Source organism: Schistocerca serialis, chromosome 6 (genome assembly GCF_023864345.2).
Source record: "Schistocerca serialis cubense isolate TAMUIC-IGC-003099 chromosome 6, iqSchSeri2.2, whole genome shotgun sequence".
NCBI lineage: Eukaryota > Metazoa > Arthropoda > Insecta > Orthoptera > Acrididae > Schistocerca > Schistocerca serialis.
In genome coordinates this window covers 635,019,782-635,039,716 of record NC_064643.1, presented here as the reverse complement: position 1 = coordinate 635,039,716, position 19,935 = coordinate 635,019,782, and the positions used below count along the sequence as shown (strand labels likewise).

General features: G+C 43.9%; 1 protein-coding gene across 1 annotated transcript in view; it reads left to right on the top strand.

Moving 5' to 3' along the window:
• The window catches only part of LOC126483721 (xaa-Pro dipeptidase), a 914,390-nt gene that overhangs the window by 748,835 nt on the left and 145,620 nt on the right, over positions 1 to 19,935 (top strand). The gene's annotated exons all lie outside the window — the stretch shown is intronic.

The window sequence follows — 19,935 nt, the reverse complement described above, 5'->3', positions numbered from 1 at the left end:
TTCATGTTTTACGTGGTTGGTCTAAATCGCTTAAGGCAAATGCCGACATGACTCGTCTGAAAAGGGCACGGCGGATTTCCTTTCGCAACCCTCCCCGAGCAGAGTTTTTGCTCCGTCGACGGCATGTTACACTCTGTCCCTTTTTTTCTATGAAAATGAATTGACAGTGGGCATGCCATGTAGCGAGGCGACTGGATGGTAGGTGGGTCAAAGAAGTTCTGTGTTGTATTCATGGAGCTAAGAAAGAGACAGGGGACCACGACCGTGGAAGGTGAGTGTTGGCAACACGGGTGCGTGTAACTCAAAGCTGCAAAGCGTGGAAAAGTCTGGAGGAAATTTTTATCGAGCCCGTGGATGTGGAATGATGTTGTTAATGAGTCAACTACTCATTACTTTCCGATGGACTGCAGTATTATCTGTACAGATGCAGATGACTAGAAGTCATAAAATAATTTACTGTGTAGTGCAACAAGCCCAGTATTTTTAAAGCAGCTTTTCGAAATGTCTACGACAGTTACGAAGACGGACGGTACAGCGACCCTTCAGGAATTGTGGGCGATAGGCGTATGTCAGCAGCTGCAACAGTCGTAGCAATCGAGTTCAGGTTGACAGCAGACTTTTAAACTGGCGTTTAACCGGGCTTCCGCGACAATTCCAGGGTTGCCTAATCTGTACATCGGGGTCCTCTATGCCGCGTGCACCGTTTGCCAGCTCCCCGTCGTGTTGATAGCACGCAGGACTAGAATGTAGGCCCCACACACTGTCTTCTGGGGGTCTGCCAGGAGGGGCAAGCGACCTCCAAATTAACATCTCCGCCGGCCGCTGTGGCCGAGCGGTTCTGGGCGCTTCAGTCCGGAATCGCGCGACTGCTACGGTCGCTGATTCGAATCCTGCCTCGGGCATCGATGTGTGTGATGTTCTTAGCTTAGGTAGGTTTAAGTAGTTCTAAGTTCTAGGGGACTGATGACCTCAGATGAGTCCCATAGTGCTCAGAGCCGTTTGAACCATTAACATTCGACTCACCGAGAAATGCGATTGTTTGATAACGAACCATTCGGGTCTATGATTTCGGGGACTGTCGTGAAACATTTCAAACTTTGTCAGTAAAATCCCTGTGACTGACAGCTACCACTGTGTACTGATTACTGATGGTGGCAGTTTCAGACAAAGAGCCACAGTAGTCTTTTTCATCATAGAAGGCAGATGATATCTTGCACTCCAAGCAATTTAAGAAAAATAAATTAAGTAAGGACGATGTTACAATGATCCTAACATTAAAAGCCTATTGCTGGCCGGTGTGGCAGAGCGGTTGTAGGCGCTTCAGTCTGGAACCGCGCTACCGCTACGGTCGTAGGTTCGAATCCTGCCTCGGGCATGGATGTGTGTTATGTCCTTAGGTTAGTTAGGTTTAAGTAGTTCTAAGATCTAGGGGACTCATGACCTCAGATGTTAAGTCCCATAGTGCTCACAGCCATTTGAACCATTTAAAAGCATATTAATTACCACAGCTTTGACAACTAACCAAACTGCCAACACCTTACACGATACCTTGCTTGTTGGAAAAACAAAAAATTATAATCGTCACGGATCCCAAGAACACCACTTCGATGTGATTTTAGTTCCAATTTATAATATCGGGGAAGGATTTCGTGTGTGTGCTGCTATAATCTGTGTTTTTTACGCATGACAATTTAGAATTCATTAGCAGTTGCCGATTAAGAGCTACCGTAACTTTACACTCACATTTAAAGACAGGAATTATTTCTTGTTTCAAGCAAAAAAAAAAATTGTTCAGAAAATCTGAATGTAAAATTTTATTTTTCGCTAGGTGACGGTCTCGCCATGCCACTCTGACGTAGGAGAAGTCTATAGAGCTTTCTAGTGTACAAGTTTCTAGCCAGGAATCTATTTTGTTGTTCTGAATCAAACGTCGGATAAAATAATCTTATGAAAACTATAAAATCATAAAATATAATCAATGTACCGAAAGCAGTAGCAAAATAAGGACTTGCATACAGATTTATCTTCATTATTAGGTTAAAAGAACCACTTAACAGTGGAGAGAAACGAGTCACAAAAGTCATGTCGAGTGGTGTAGTAATATCAGTTGTGTCTTAAGATTAAATTTTTTGAGCATCCTACGCATGTCACGTAACTTTTGTCAGTATTCATATTTTATTTCGTTGACCAACCTTCTCATTTGTTGACATTTGTATGCTTCTTGCATCATAAATACCGATAACGTAAGTTTAAAAGTATTGTGTGAAAGACGCGCTGGTACAACAAAAAACACAGCTAAGCGTGGGTAAGCTGCATTTACAGAAGTACCAGGCGGTGCCACGTTACAAGTAGGGTGGGAGTGGAGGATTCGCCGGTACGTGTCAGTGAGCACCACGTCTGTTTGCGTTGCGAGGATGTTCTGTAGCAGCAGCGGGCGATGCGGGGGCGCGCCACGTGACGAGAGCCCGCCCCTTCCAGCATGGCGGCCGCGGGCATACACACGCCGAGCCCGGCACACACCTGCCTCTCCCTCTGCCTGCCGGCTCCAGCTTTTTCTTCTTTTCGTCAGGGTGTGCCGCCAGCCATTCCGCTGGGAACGCAGCCGGAACTGCGACTGAGTGAGGCGCCGGGTGGCTGCGCTACCCATCAAACGTTTCCTGGGACACTCAAAGTTTTGATTACCACCTCGGGGGAGGGGGGAATCTAGCTGTGACGATCAGACTAGGTGACCGGCTCTGTCCTTCTCTACATATTCACCCTTCAAAGAAACATATTTTTCCCTTCGATGAATGACATCCTTGCTCGTAGAAGACTGTGTTCTGGCTGTGTAGGAAACGATACAGCTAGAAAATCACCACGTGGTCAGTCTGTAAATGCCTCGCTCGGAATGGTTTCTTCATTGAGGAAAGAGGAACCTTGTGTGATTGTGTCCTGTACATTCTGAGCTGAGACACTGTCGTGCGAAGGAAAAAAAAAAGTTTCACAGCTTCCCGCGACACTTCATGTTTACTGTGGTGTCACCGCCAGACACCACACTTGCTAGGTGGTAGCCTTTAAATCGGCCGCGGTCCGTTAGTATACATCGGACCCGCGTGTCGCCACTATCAGTGATTGCAGACCGAGCGCCGCCACACGACGAGAGACTCCCTAGCACTCGCGCAGTTGTACAGCCGACTTTGCTAACGATGGTTCACTGTCTACATACGCTCTCATTTGCCGAGACGACAGTTCAGCATAGCCTTCAGCTACGTCATTTGCTACGACTTATCAAGGCGCCATATTCAGTTACTAAATATACTATCTTCAAGAATGTATTCTGAACAGATAATATTGTGAATCATGCACTGTCAAGAGCGACGTTCATCATTAATAGAATAAAGTTAAGCATCAAACTAATTACGTCCGCTTTCTGAATTCTCATTCCTTGTCATGTTTCAGACCTCATGTCAGTATAGTTCTTCCCTCCACACGCCAGCCTGCGTGAGCTAAAACGCGTGCATTTCGGCTCCATTCGTAACACGGTGTTGGCTCTTGTGCTAACACAAAATTTACTCCCTAGAGTGGTTTGCCAAAAAAATACGCAGCAACGCCACTTTCTCGGCAGTGGGGACTCCACGCATTTCCACCGTTTGCTTTGTTCTTTTGTCTCGCGGTCATTGTGAGGCAGTGGTGACGAGTCTGGATTGATATAACAGCTGCATCACTTCCACTGCTGCCTCGAATCGGTGGGCGTCTTTGATGGCTGTCAGAAGTCGCGTAACCCAGCGGGGAGCGACCTTTGTCACGTCCAAAATGTTTTGCAAGGCGTTGAAAGCTGATCTGTCACAGATTTTTCACTTTTCCGCCGTCGCCTCGATTGTGATTCGCCCGTTTCCGAGCACCAGGACCTCGCACTTCCCTAGCGATCCCCAGTTCTTCTGACAGAGATGCTCTGCACTTGGTTCTCGTCATTCACGCTTGTTTGAGTCTGCGCCACCTGATCACTGTGTCGTCGTATGGTGGTGCACTGTTGCAGTACACTTCCCTCCCTCTTGGCACGCGCTGTTGCAGCATGGTCCCCTTTCAGTTGCGAAAGGCGAATAGTCGCACGATACTCCACTTTAACAGTGAGCTCCTCCATTCTGTTTTGGCTCCTATAGACGGCACTGTGGCGCGAAGAGTTCGATGCGTAGGAGGGCTGCAGACATATACAGGCAAACAAACAAAAAACGTACTGCGTAACTTTATTTTTCGAGGTGATAATTAAAACTTTATCACTACTCACTATGAATGAGCAACAGCTATTCGTGTATCACATTATCGACGTATCTTCGAGGTGATATCGACATCGAGCATCGATATGAACATTATAGGTGCATCGATATATTGATATTAATATTAGATATCGAAAACGATATTTTTATTGTCTGTCTTTTCTTGATTCGTAGGCGCTAATGTACCCGTGGTCCAGGGGTAGCGTCTTTGATTCATAATCAAAACGTCTTCGGTCCCGGGTTCGATCCCCGCCACTGCCTAAATTTTGATAAATAATCAGCATTGGCTGCCGAAGACTTCCGGCATAAGAAGTCAGCCTCATTCTGTCAACGGCCTTGTCAAAGAGGGCGGAGGAGCGGATAGAGGTTCAGGGCACTCTCTTGTCCTGGGGTGGGAAATTGCCCCTAAAGGCGGAAGAATCAGCAATGATCAACGACATGAGGATCCAGAAGGCAATGGAAACCACTGCATTAAAGACACGTAACGTGTATCCACAGGACATGTTGCCTGTAATTGAAGAAGTGTCATGATGATCTCTCCATTGGCAAAAGATTCCGGAATAGTCCCCCATTCGGATCTCCGGGAGGGGACTGCCAAGGGGGAGGTTACCATGAGAAAAAGATTGAATAAACAACGAAAGGATAACGTTCTACGAGTCGAGGCGTGGAATGTCAGAAGCTTGAACGTGGTAGGGAAACTAGAAAATCTGAAAAGGGAAATGCAAAGGCTCAATCTAGATATAGTAGGGGTCAGTGAAGTGAAGTGGAAGAAATACAAGGATTTCTGGTCAGATGAGTATCAGGTAATATCAACAGCAGCAGAAAATGGTATAACAGGTGTAGGATTCGTTATGAATAGGAAGGTAGGGCAGAGGGTGTGTTACTGTGAACAGTTCAGTGACCGGGTTGTTCTAATCAGAATCGACAGCAGACCAACACCGACAACGATAGTTCAGGTATACATGCCGACGTCGCAAGCTGAAGAGGAACAGATAGAGAAAGTGTATGAGGATATTGAAAGGGTAATGCAGTATGTAAAGGGGGACGAAAATCTAATAGTCATGGGCGACTGGAATGCAGTTGTAGGGGAAGGAGTAGAAGAAAAGGTTACAGGAGAATATGCGCGTGGGACAAGGAATGAAAGAGGAGAAAGACTAATTGAGTTCTGTAACAAGTTTCAGCTAGTAATAGCGAATACCCTGTTCAAGAATCACAAGAGGAGGAGGTATACTCGGAAAAGGCCGGGAGATACGGGAAGATTTCAATTAGATTACATCATGGTCAGACAGAGATTCCGAAATCAGATACTGGATTGTAAGGCGTACCCAGGAGCAGATATAGACTCAGATCACAATATAGTAGTGATGAAGAGTAGGCTGAAGTTCAAGACATTAGTCAGGAAGAATCAATACGCAAAGAAGTGGGATACGGAAGTACTAAGGAATGACGAGATACGTTCGAAGTTCTCTAACGCTATAGATACAGCAATAAGGAATAGCGCAGCGCAGTAGGCAGTACAGTTGAAGAGGAATGGACAGCTCTAAAAAGGGCCATCACAGAAGTTGGGAAGGAAAACATAGGTACAAAGAAGGTAGCTGCGAAGAAACCATGGGTAACAGAAGAAATACTTCAGTTGATTGATGAAAGGAGGAAGTACAAACATGTTCCGTGAAAATCAGGAATATAGAAATACAAGTCGCTGAGGAGTGAAATAAATAGGAAGTGCAGGGAAGCTAAGACGAAATGGCTGCAGGAAAAATGTGAAGACATCGAAAAAGATATGATAGTCGGAAGGACAGACTCAGCATACAGGAAAGTCAAAACAATCTTTGGTGACATTAAAAGCAACGGTGGTAACATTAAGAGTGCAACGGGAATTCCACTGTTAAATGCAGAGGAGAGAGCAGATAGGTGGAAAGAATACATTGAAAGCCTCTATGAGGGTGAAGATTTGTCTGATGTGATAGAAGAAGAAACAGGAGTCGATTTAGAAGGGATAGGGGATCCAGTATTAGAATCGGAATTTAAAAGAGCTTTGGAAGACTTACGGTCAAATAAGGCAGAAGCGATGGATAACATGCCATCAGAATTTCTAAAATCATTGGGGGAAGTGGCAACAAAACGACTATTCACGTTGGTGTGTAGAATATATGAGTCTGGCGATATACCATCTGACTTTCGGAAAAGCATCATCCACACAATTCCGAAGACGGCAAGAGCTGACAAGTGCGAGAATTATCGCACAATCAGCTTAACAGCTCATGCATCGAAGCTGCTTACAAGAATAATATACAGAAGAATGGAAAAGAAGATTGAGAATGCGCTAGGTGACGATCAGTTTGGCTTTAGGAAAAGTAAAGGGACGAGAGAGGCAATTCTGACGTTACGGCTAATAATGGAAGCAAGGCTAAAGAAAAATCAAGACACTTTCATAGGATTTGTCGACCTGGAAAAAGCGTTCGACAATATAAAATGGTGCAAGCTGTTCGAGATTCTGAAAAAAAAGTAGGGGTAAGCTATAGGGAGAGACGGGTCATATACAATATGTACAACAACCAAGAGGGAATAATAAGAGTGGACGATCAAGAACGAAGTGCTCGTATTAAGAAGGGTGTAAGACAAGGCTGTAGCCTTTCGCCCCTACTCTTCAACCTGTACATCGAGGAAGCAATGATGGAAATAAAAGAAAGGTTCAGGAGTGGAATTAAAATACAAGGTGAAAGGATATCAGTGATACGATTCGCTGATGACATTGCTATCCTGAGCGAAAGTGAAGAAGAATTAAAGGATCTGCTGAACGGAATGAACAGTCTAATGAGTACACAGTATGGTTTGAGAGTAAATCGGAGAAAGACGAAGGTAATGAGAAGTAGTATAAATGAGAACAGCGAGAAACTTAACATCAGGATTGATGGTCACGAAGTCAATGAAGTTAAGGAATTCTGCTACCTAGGCAGTAAAATAACCAATGACGGACGGAGCATGGAGGACATTAAAAGCAGACTGGCTATGGCAAAAAAAGGCATTTCTGGCCAAGAGAAGTCTACTAATATCAAATACCGGCCTTAATTTGAGGAAGAAATTTCTGAGGATGTACGTCTGGAGTACAGCATTGTATGGTAGTGAAACATGGACTGTGGGAAAACCGGAACAGAAGAGAATCGAAGCATTTGAGATGTGGTGCTATAGACGAATGTTGAAAATTAGGTGGACTGATAAGGTAAGGAATGAGGAGGTTCTACGCAGAATCGGAGAGGAAAGGAATATGTGGAAAACACTGATAAGGAGAAGGGACAGGATGATAGGACATCTGCTAAGACATGAGGGAATGACTTCCATGGTACTACAGGGAGCTGTAGAGGGCAAAAACTATAGAGGAAGACAGAGATTGGAATACGTCAAGCAAATAATTGAGGACGTAGGTTGTAAGTGCTACGCTGAGATGAAGAGGTTAGCACAGGAAAGAAATTCGTGGCGCGCCGCATCAAACCAGTCAATAGAGTGATGACAAAAGGTTCTCATCAGCAGATATCGTACCCACCCCAACTACTACCAATCGCCGGCCGCTATGGCCGAGCGGTTCTAGGCGCTTCAGTCTGCGACCGCGCAACCCCTACGGTCGCAGGTTCGAATCCTGCATCGGGCGTGGATGTGTGTGATGTCCTTAGGTTAGTTAGGTTTAAGTAGTTCTAAGTTCTAGGGGACTGATGACCTCAGATGTTTAGTCCCATAGTGCACAGAGCCATTTGAACTACCAATGTTTGCAGTCTGACAGTGAATGCCGAACATTGGGTTTAATTTAATTTGGTGTTCAGTACTACAAATGAGGACCAGATTTGAACATGAATGTATCTACACTGCCTATTCATATAAGCGTGTTACTTTCGTGTGTCAGTTCTACCATTGAAAATAATAGGTACAAGGTGCATTTGGTGACAGCATTCAATGAGAATTGCGGAAATCATTACTCCCTGCTCGCAACTATGAGGCAGAATGTGCGCTTCTCTTACCCCTTGGTTGCCTGGAACAATAAAAGACAGACGCGCTCTAAAAGTATCGAGCATTCAGCACGAAAATCACCAATTACTGTCCTGGTATTTAATGGAAAATAGACTCTGTTGTCTGAAATGTTTAGTTGTCATTTCACAACTGTTTTGTCAGAAATTGCTCATAAATACTTAATATGCCAAGCCTCTTCTGTTCCGTCCGAAAGAGTGGTATCCTTGGTAAACATGCCAGATAACATAACCAGACTGTCAAGGGAATATATTAAACCAAGAGTTCTGTTAATGTTTATCGGTGACGATTTTTGGTTTCATTAATTAGCGTTTTGTAAGTAAGTGATTTTATAGTACATTGTGAGTCATTTATTGGTTAATGTGGGATATAATGACGTATTTGTCAATTTTTAAACGTTTGTCAATCAGTTCTGTGACTTCGATAATTTTTTTTAATTCCTGTATATAAAGAAAATATCGACCGATGTAACAAAGTACCGATATCTTTATCTCAGTAGTATTGATGTCTTCTATAAATATCGACACAATATATATCGATATCTTTAAAAGTTTGCCCATCCCTACTACTGACCGTAAAACAGATGGAACCGTAGTGTACTGCTACAGTATCACTACTGTGCGTATTTCTCCCTTCTACATGTCGCGTGCACTAGGAGACTCGTGTCCGTGGAGTGGATGTGCTTGGTGCACGGCTGGCTGCGCGTGCACCACTGCCAGAGGACCTGGCGCTCTAGCCGCTGTGTCCTGCACGATTTTCCTGTGCAGCTTGCAGTTGTGCACAATTTATCGCTGATAGCCGATCAACGAAGACCAAGAAAGGTCGAATAGGAGAAAAATGGGTGTAGTCGCAAATTTTTGTACGTTGGTAGGAGTTTAGGAGGGAGTGCCATGAGCGACATACTAAATATCCTGACAGATGTGCTGTGAGCTTGGTGGAGGGGGTGGGGTGGGGTGGGGTTGGAGGTTACTTTTTATGTTTTTCTTGAATAACTCGAAAACCGCGGCTTCCAGCGAAAATGTTTCGCAGAACAAAATTAAACTACATGAAATTTACTACAAAAAAGGTCGTATTCATTTTTTCTCTAGGGTTAATAGTTTACACGTTCCAGAGGATGAAAAAACTGCAGATCGTAAAAAGCAGTTTTAATGGTATGAAATTAATGTCTGTTGTCCAATGAAATGGATGGGACGGGGTGAATAGCGGGGGAAGTAGGGCGGGGGGGGGGGGGGGGAGAGAGAGAGAGAGAGAGAGAGAGAGAGAGAGAGAGAGAGAGAAGACTGGTTAGGGAAGGCAGGTCGCCGAACTGCGCTGATGTACTTCGCTCCTCGAGTGGTTCAAATGGTTCAAATGGCTCTGAGCACTATGGGACTTAACATCTGAGGTCATGAGTCCCCTAGAACTTAGAACTACTTAAACCTAACTAACCTAAGGACATCACACACATCCATGCCCGAGGCAGGATTCGAACCTGCGACCGTAGCGGTCGCGCGGTTCCAGACTGAAGCGCCTTTAACCGCGTGGGCTCCTCGAGTGGTCTACAGACTGAAGATCGAGCAGACGATTCCCCACTATGTCTGTTCCACTACCTCATTCAACTACAGGCTGTTCCTTTCCGCAGCTCGCCTAAGAAATCATTGGCGATACACTGCTCGCACATGTCCAAGGCAGGTTGTCTTTCCAAAGCGTGCTTTATCAGTGCGTGGTATACAGAGATGAGCTACTGATGCCGTCACAGGAAACACATATGGATAGTTTGTGCGAAAATCTCTGCACACTGTCCAACAGTGCTAGAGGAGAAATTGATTCTTAGTCGGTGTGTACGACAGTTGATGCGATCTTCCGGAAATGCTCCTTGCGTTTCAGTTTACACACAGACTATACCTCCCCATCGTTTCCTATCCAGTTCTCTTACGTGAGTAAACAAAATAAACTCACGTGCTCGTGTTTATGTAGTGGAGTCACTTTCAGTTTATTAAGTGAATACTTATCTGCAGTTGTTAAGTAAGCATTTACGTAAAATATTAACACTTGACTGAGAAATGTTTCGTTTGTAAACAGTTAACATAACTATGCTGTCAGTAACCTATGTATAGTTGATGGGAAAGGCTTTGATTGGTAAATGTGCCAGCTTGCTCCTGTCTATCGTTGGCAGCGTACTGTAAAGCCACATAACCCTGTTGTAGCCGCTTGGTGGTGCATTACTGAATGACGAGAAACTTCCTGCACTTCTGTCACCGTTAATCGTGTTGCTGCCTGGCAGTATCAGCCTGTTTCATTCAGGAATTTCTGGCACTTGTAGAGCGGGCTGCGCTGGGTGGCGCCACCTACCCATATCTGCTGCATATTTTGCAATGTGGGTGTGAGTATGTGTGACAGAATGAGACTAATCATGTTCACGTCTAGAATAGTAATCTGCTATCTGCTGTAATGCACTGCTTGACACCTAGGCGATCTACTTCCGTTCCAGAGGGAGCCAGTTTAAGCCTCTGGACCTCTTCAGATGTTGGTAGAGCTGAGACTCTGGTGATGCATTTAATGCATCTCATGCTGTGAAAAGTATTCCAGCCACTGTTAGCAGACACAATTAAATCTACGTTATCGAATACATGTTGACACCGTGTTACACCTGGGACAGGCTCTGCGGTATGTTAGACAGTTGACGGCACTAGCTGTGGAGCTTTTTTGCATAATAGATAACTTAACAGTGGCAAAAAAGTTCTCCCTTAATAATCTGAAAATAGTTCCACTATACAGGGTGTTTCGGAAGTGGTGATCAATATAGGGATATAACAGGAATGATCATTCGAAACAAAAAAGTCAAGTAAACATGGGGTCTAAAACGTATACCTTATGATCTATGAGCAATTCTTGATCTTGGATACTGTGAAACAAATCTCTTCTACTGCGAGCTCTTTGCTTTCCTTATTTCGGGAAGTGGTAGTATAGACCAAAACAAGAAAAAAATGTCCCGTAAATATGTGCTCGAAAATGCATACCTTAAAAGTTATGAGCACTTGTTCATTAGGAGAGTCATGTTTCAAAATAGCGAATATGAACAAATGCTCATAGCTCTTAAGTTATGCTTCTTAGGAGACATGTTTACTGCACTTTTTCTTCTTGTTTTAGTCCATACTACCACTTCCCGAAATAAGGAAAGCAATGAGCTTGCAGTAGAAGAGATTTGTTTCACAGTATCCAAGATCAAGAATTGCTCATAGCTCTTAAGGTATGCGTTTTAGACCCCATGTTTACTTGATTTTTTCGTTTCGAATGATTATTCCTGTCATATCCTTGAATATTGGCAATCGTTTCTGTAACACCCTGTATAAAAACGAGCTCCATGAACTTATTTGGTCTACATGCATGAGAGAACTGGATTTGCATTTTTGGAACGCAACCTACGACCAGCTTAGAGACAGAAGTGATGACACTTTCTGCAGGACCTGACCATCATTTTGCAGGACAGTGCTCAAGCACGTACAGTGCAAGCTGTTAAAATGGTTCAAATGGCTCTGAGCACTATGGGACTCAACTTCTGAGGTCATTAGTCCCCTAGAACTTAGAACTAGTTAAACCTAACTTACCTAAGGACATCACACACATCCATGCCCGAGGCAGGATTCGAACCTGCGACCGTAGCGGTCTCGCGGTTCCAGACTGCAGCGCCTAGAGCCGCATGGCCACTTCGGCCGGCGCAAGCTGTTACTGAATTTGTTTGACTGAAGGGGCTGCTAAGTGCTATACCACCTACTGCACTCCCCTGACTTAAACCCTCGTGAGTTCAACTCGATTTCTAAACTGAAGGAAACACTTCACGGCATTCGCTTCAGAACTGCTACAAACTCGTAGAGCAAAAGACCGCACCGCTCGGACTGTCAACACAACTGACACTGCTAAGAGTATCCTACGACTTCCTCATCGCTGGCAACGGGTTTTACACAATGTTGGTGATACCTTGAAGGTCGGTAAAACTTTGAAACACGTATCTATTTTGTACGAGCTCTAAATAAATAATTGCCACTATTAAAGTTTCAACCCCCGTAGCTCATATCTGCATCCCATGCAGTGTTAACATACTTTGTGGAATATAAGCACCCTCCGGGCATGTGTGCGTACTATGTCGCCAGCAATACGTAAGGCGAGCTGCGGAAAGGTCGGTATAACTTTATGAAACACTTGTGACGTAGTGGGGTTGAGAGACTGGAGCACCGCCTGCTCAGACTTCAGTCCGCGACAGACAGAGGAGGGAAGTGCACGACCACAATCCGGCCATCTGCCTTTCCTCACGCCTCAACACCCAACACCCAACACCCCCACCCCTGCCCATGAGTCCTTCATACCCCCAGGACACAATTTACTCCTAAATACGGTTCTACTGCACTTAGGTGTGGTACAAACCTTTAATATTGTTTCTGACCACTTCATTTAACGATAAACATTGATTTTATGCCATTAAAAATTTGTTTTTAATAATCTGCGATTTATCCATCCGCTGCAACCCGTTAAGTTTTAGTCCAAGAGAAAAAATAAATAGGACATTTTATGTGGGAAACTTAATGTAGCTTAACTGTCTACTGCGGCACCTTAGAAGACGCGATTTGTGAGTTATACAAGAAAAATATAAAAAAGTTGACCTGTAACACCTCCCGCCCACTTTCCACACTCCACCCCTCAGGACTTGTAGTATGTTGTTCATGGCACTCCCCCCTACCAATGGGGAAAAATTAAAAAAAAAGAAAACACGGCTACACGAATTTACTCCCCGAGCTTTCTTTCCTTGACTGGACTGTGGTGAGCCGGCCGGTGTGGCCGTGCGGTACTAGGCGCTTCACTCTGGAACCGCGTGACCGCTACGGTCGCAGGTTCGAATCCTGCCTCGGGCGTGGATGTGTGTGATGTCATTAGGTTAGTTAGGTTTAAGTAGTTCTAAGTTCTAGGGGACTGATGACCACAGATGTTAAGTCCCATAGTGCTCAGAGCCATTTGAACCATTTTTGAACTGTGGTGACATTGTTGTGTTTGCTTTGGCTGCAGAATAATTTTATAAAGTGGCAGAACTCAGTAGAGCAAGACGAGAATAGCCGAGAAAGCTAACTGCGTTAAGGCGTCAGTGATGTCTCAGATCGCAGATGAGGTAGACAGCGCATAACATTGTTTTGAAATCTGTTGAAATCAACGTCTCTGTCAGGCAACGGATGGACGCCGCTGGTAGACGGCTTATTATTTAAACTGATATGTACAGTCAAGATTTTTCATTAAAATCGCAAATTCGTGTGCACGAAGAAATATGTCAGGGAAGAAACATTTTGTTCCACGGGTAACGTTTGGAAAATACCAAAAATTTGCTAACACATTTTTCGAGATCAAGTCAATGAATTGCAAATGGAAAGGGTTTTCTCACGGATGAAATACAACGGAATGTTTCGATTTCTCCCTGTAAAAAGAAGAATGTTCTGACGAGGGACCTCACTAAACTTTGTAGTAAAGATTTTTCAGCTGACTGATTTCACAACGTTTCTTCTCAAAAGAAAGCGGAAACGAAATATTGCGACATAAGTTTTTAAATGAAATCATTTCGTTTTATGCTGTTAAAACATTATTTATTGTGATTGCAGTTGCGATACGCGGTCATTTTTAACCATTCTGAAAGCAGTCAGTCGTCAGATATAATATACGTAAATATGAAATCAACAAACGTTGGGTCCGCAGCTAGTGGTCTAGTGGCCAGCGTTGCTGCCCCTGGATCACGGGGTCCCGGGTTCGATCCCCGGTCGGGTTGAGGATTTTCTCTGCCCAGGCGCGGGGTTTTTGTGTTGTCCTCATTATTTCATCATCATCATCATCATCATAGTGGCTAGACTGGACTGCGTAAAATATTGGAGTGTGAAAAAAATTGGGACTTCGTACGGGCGCTGATGGCCGCGTAGTTGAGCGCCCCACAAACCAAACATCATCATCATCGTCATCGGCAAACGTTGGAAATGGAAATTTCAAAGCAACTTACGTGTGATATTGTAACACACCCAACAATACAAAGCTTTGACATGCTGTCTAAGAGTAGTTGCATGTTTTGGTGTGAATTTGTCTGTTGTCCATATACCACACACATTAAATAGTAGTTGAAATGATGATAAAACACTGAAGCTCAAATCTCGTGCAGCTGGTAAACGGATCGCGATATAAACATATAAAACGTATGAGCTGTGGAATGTGCTAATATATGGAGTCGATATCATGTAATTTGTGAAATGTGTGCACCAGACGCGATTTTAAACTTAGGTGCTTATATAATTATTTCAGCAGATTTTCAAAGCGTATGGTATGTTCGTCAATAGATAAATTCACACCACCACATGCAGCTGGTCTTACACTGCATGTCACAGCTTCATACTATTGAGTGGCTTGCATCTTCACACGTAACTAGTTTTCCAATTTTTATTTTCAATGTTTGTCAATTTCATACTTACGTGTATTATGTTTCACAACTAATTTCTTTCGTAGTGCTTGAAAATGACCATGTGTCAAAACTGCAGTCGTAATAAATAGTGTTTTAACAACCTAAAGCGGAATGATTTCAATTAAATTTCTTTGAAGGCTATGTGTCCAGTTATCATCAAATATGTTTTAATTTTCCGTCGCATTTACCGCTGAAAGGGAAAAAGAGAAAATCGCCATTTGAGAGAAACACACAAGAAGTATTATCTGCGACTGACAGTAAAATGTTAGATGCACAGCGTCTGTACCTCTATTGATATGACTAAAAATATTTCCGAAGATCTTGAGACTACAAAATGTTAACATTACCTGACACTCTTCAACAGTTTTCTTAATAATCAACGATTTTCAGCCGGCCGCAGTGGCCGAGCGGTTCTAGGCGCTTCAGTCCGGAACCGCGCGAGTGCTACGGTCGCAGGTTCGAATCCTGCCTCGAGCATGGATGTGTGTGATGTCCTTAGGTTAGTTAGGTTTAAGTTGTTCAAGTTCTAGGGGACTGATGACCTCAGATGCTAAGTCCCATAGTGCTCAGAGCCATTTGAATCATTTGAACGATTTTCAGTTTACAGTATTTTGCTTCTTGGTTCAAATGGCTCTGAGCACTATGGGACTCAACTGCTGAGGTCATTAGTCCCCTAGAACTTAGAACTAGTTAAACCTAACTAACCTAAGGACATCACAAACATCCATGCCCGAGGCAGGATTCGAACCTGCGATCTTAGCGGTCTTGCGGTTCCAGACTGCAGCGCCTTTAACCGCACGGCCACTTCGGCCGGCTTTTGCTTCTTGTCTTAATATTATCTCAGTATGTCTACTGGATTTAGCAAAATTTTTGGCTGTAACGCCTATTTTGTGTAAAAACCAGACATTGTGGGTGAAGTCGGATGTAATTTCTGTAGTGTTTTAACTTTTTGCAGGGAAAAGAGGAATCATGTAACACCTCATGCTTCTAACCAAACTGATATGTTTTCTTGCAGTCGTGTGCGAAGGATGAATCAGATGATGCTCAGCAGAAAAAAAGAAATTGGAACCAACAGAAGAAAAGATATTTCGGGAGCTCGTAAAAACACACACAGAAAGAAGTATAGAGTGTTTCGATCTATGTTACGCCTGTGTGTGGCCTCATGTTAGGACGATGACAGGACGATGAGCAGCACATTAATTTCGAGAATTTCGCAGAAATTAAATTATTGTGCTGCTCCATATATACAATAGGTAGCTCAATACTGAGAGATAGTTCTTAATTTCGGTTATAAATGAGAAAAATTATCACTGACAACTCAGTTTCTCTTAGAGCGTACAGTAATGGCAGGTTCTTGCTGTTGTCACCCGCCAAGCGTCTTTGACGCTTGTATTAAAACGTCAGTATGGCGTAGACACGGACATGTGCGTTGTGTGTGAATCAGTGGGATACTATATAGTCCACATGCTGAAAGTAGGGCTCTGAGCACTATGGGACTTAACATCTATGGTCATCAGTCCCCTAGAACTTAGAACTACTTAAACCTAACTAACCTAAGGACATCACACAACACCCAGCCATCACGAGGCAGAGAAAATCCCCGACCCCGCCGGGAATCGAACCCGGGAACCCGGGCGTGGGAAGCGAGAACGCTACCGCACGACCACGAGATGCGGGCCTAAAAGTAGGGCGTTCTAGTTAACAATAACGTCATTCAACCACGTGTCGAATTAGTGTACGTAAAAGAAAGCGCCGAGCGTGCAGGAAGAACTACATTTCCAATGTCCCTGAAACAGGACGTCTACAACCAATGCTATTTCTAACTATGGGAGGGGACCGTGGATCTTAAAATACACAAACTATGGAATAGTTGAGAGAGAGAAGAATTTTAGGAATAATGTGAACGAACAGAAAGAAAAATATGTGAGATACAGGATTAGAAGACATCGTATGGACCGATACCAGATTAAGGCAGCAGTATGATATACGGTAGCCAGTTGGACTAACGAAATTATTTGCTACATTTCTTGTGATATGAAAGGATCTTGACCGTGATCTTAATAGTAAGTGACACTATGACGTAATAAAGCAGAGAGACCAGAGATGAAAACTTATAAAGTTGAAGTGGGAATGGGGTTGAAAAATGGTAGATGGTGGTGATGATCCTACTCTCATCCTTCCCATTAATATCTCATATCCTCCCTCTTCCTAATTTTTGATATGTTGAGCCCGGCGACAGGGCATCGAGAAATCTAGCGTTGGTTGGTACATTTTGTGCTAGCTGGAAAGGCCAATGATGTCAAAATATCTACTGTCCAGCAGCCGTACCACTTAATACAGTTTACTGATGGAATTGGTTTCAGCAACGTCTGTGGCGAATGTAGCTAGTTTGTCAAAAGCAATAGTTTTAGCACCACATTTCCTATAGGTGCGGTAAGATGTGATCGACAACCGTAATCGAGCTGGGTTGAAGGAACCGTCCTAAACGGATCTCTTACGCAAATCACACTTCCATTATTATTGAAAGAGGGTTCTTTGACTACATTATTTGCCATGTACCTGCTTGTCGACCGGATCGCTCATCCCAGCACCACGAGAACATTAATACGTTCTACAAGTTCTTCTTCTTTTACTTTATTTAACAAAGGGCGTTACCGACAATACCAAAAATGGTTCAAATGGCTCTGAGCACTATGGGACTTAACAGCTATGGTCATCAGTCCCCTAGAACTTAGAACTACTTAAACCTAACTAACCTAAGGACATCACACAACACCCAGCCATCACGAGGCTGAGAAAATCCCTGACCCCGCCGGGAATCGAACCCGGGAACCCGGGCGTGGGAAGCGAGAACGCTACCGCTCGACCACGAGATGCGGGCCCGACAATACCCCTGCTCCACATGTCTGACCTGTCTAACGTTTTGGATGTCCATTCAGTTTTGATAACAGCTCTTGCTACCTCTTTCCGTACGCTGTACCACTATCCATTTCGTCCTCTTCACGGCCCACTTTCTTTTCTAGAAAATGCTGTATTAGATGGTCTGCCCTCTGACAGGCATTCTTACTGTGTGACCAGCTCAGGTCAACTTTCCCTTCTTTGGTCTTGTGACTACGATACAGAGTTTGTACGATTACTGCTGTTCTCCATTTTTCTTTTTTTAGCGATAGCGGTAGTAAAAAATACTTAACATTTTGTTTCCCAGTGTTAATTATTTTAACAGCGTTTCTTCTTAAACCTAAAGCATTCTAGTAGGCTAATGTCAGAGAATTTCCAAGCTGATCTTTATGTTTCGTTGGACCTTAGAATACTGAAAAATATTTTGTTAGCAGTCGCTAGAGGGAACCTATTTTATATCGTTCCTCTGTCCGCTCTGAAGAGACTTCGTGAGAACTCGATGCGGCCAAATATGTCCGCGAAGTATGTATTAGTTAAGGTTATCTTACTTTTTAACGGGTATTCTGTTTTCTCCACGTTAACATGTTGTCCCTGTTTCTCATTGATTTAGTGACATCAAACAAGAGAAAGGTCGTAATATTATGGTGCGTATTGTGACAGATTGGTCAGTACGGGCATGATAACACATTATTATTTAAAGAAGCTAAGCAGTGTTGCGTGCAGTTGTAATTGCACTGTAGTAGGAGCGCAGGGAACGATGCCAGTGAAGCGATTTGCGTAAAATAATTATATATACTGACATTCGATATTAATTTTTGAAAGACATCATTGTCATTTTATATATGAACCACATCTAAAAAAAGTAAAGTTCTTCATTATTTAGTTGTTACTGTTTAAACGATTTGTCTCGTGTTGCTATCTTGACGGCTGTGGCGTCGAGTGTATGTAATTTGAGTTTTCGCGACCATAAGAAATAGTTTTTTCACCGCCTTGTCAGGAAATAAGCGCCGAGAGTATTCGATCGTGTACTGTCTGCACAGGCCGCGCGGCACGGCCCGCCTCCGCCGGCGGCCGCGAGTGTTTGTAAACAGAGCGCAGCTGGGAGTGGTGGGGGGGAAGGGACCGACATGGCGGCTGCGCGCTCCGCCCACATTCCTGGCGCGCCTGCTGCCATTCATGGCGCCGCCGCTGCCGCCGCCGCCGCCGCTTTGTTTGGGTGCGCCGTTGCCGGTCCGCGCCACGCTGCTCGCTGCTCGTGCGCATGCGCACCTCCCACTTTCGCCGCGCGCTCAGCTGTTCTCACGGCCTCCCGCCGGAGTGTCCGCAGGACGCCGTACTCGCTGCGACTGCCTGCGCACTGCAGCCTGCGACACTATTACTGCGCCTGTTGCGATATTTTCAGATAGTAAGATTATTTGACGAAATTAATGTACCGTTGGGGTTGTGGATGCACTGGAAAGGAGATGGTGTTGTTTCTATTGGCCTATGTCTTCACTACGCATATCCTTTTCGAAAACTATGAGCAGTAAAGACCGTGACTTAGTTTAATATCAGAAACAGCTTTTTTCAATTATTGTCTGTAGCCGAACTGCGGCGTAGAGTATTTTTAGTCTGTAAATCTGCTGTAACGTTGGGCAATAAAGACTCTTTAAGTAGAGATAGAAGCAAACTTTTGTACACCCGTGGTGCCAAACAAGAAACATACACTATTTTACGTTATGTGTTTTTTTTTTTTTTTAGGTTTAGCTCATCGTCACGCGACCGTTCACAATATAATAATATTTCAGTATCTTAAGCTTAATCTAAATTGCGACATTCTGTGGGCGATTGTTGATATTTCGCCCTGTTATTCACAAAGTGTTTGCTTCGTAATGGTTGAACGGCGAAAGATTGATAGCTATGAATTTCGCCCAAAATGTTGCCGTCTCTAACTGACTCGTTGTTGCGATCGTCGTTGTTGTGGTAAGCTGTTGTGTATAACCCGACTACGATATGATTGCACTTGGCCTCCCATGGCCGTTCTCGGAAACTTGCGGTGCTGTTGCATGTAAACAAGTACAGCGGTGGCGAAGGAGAACTCAACGCACTGTCAATGCCTCCAGGAAAGGTGTGAATATACTATCAAATGGTTCAGCGTGTCCTCGTGAAATATCACGATAAAAACTCAACGATAAGCCGACCGTTGCGCCCAGGTGCAGTAATATTGTGGTCGACTATTAGCTCCATATGTTCGTACTGACGCGATACCTCCCATACACACGCATCAAAAAGATAAATACAGGTACAGCTTCGTTTCACAATCCTACA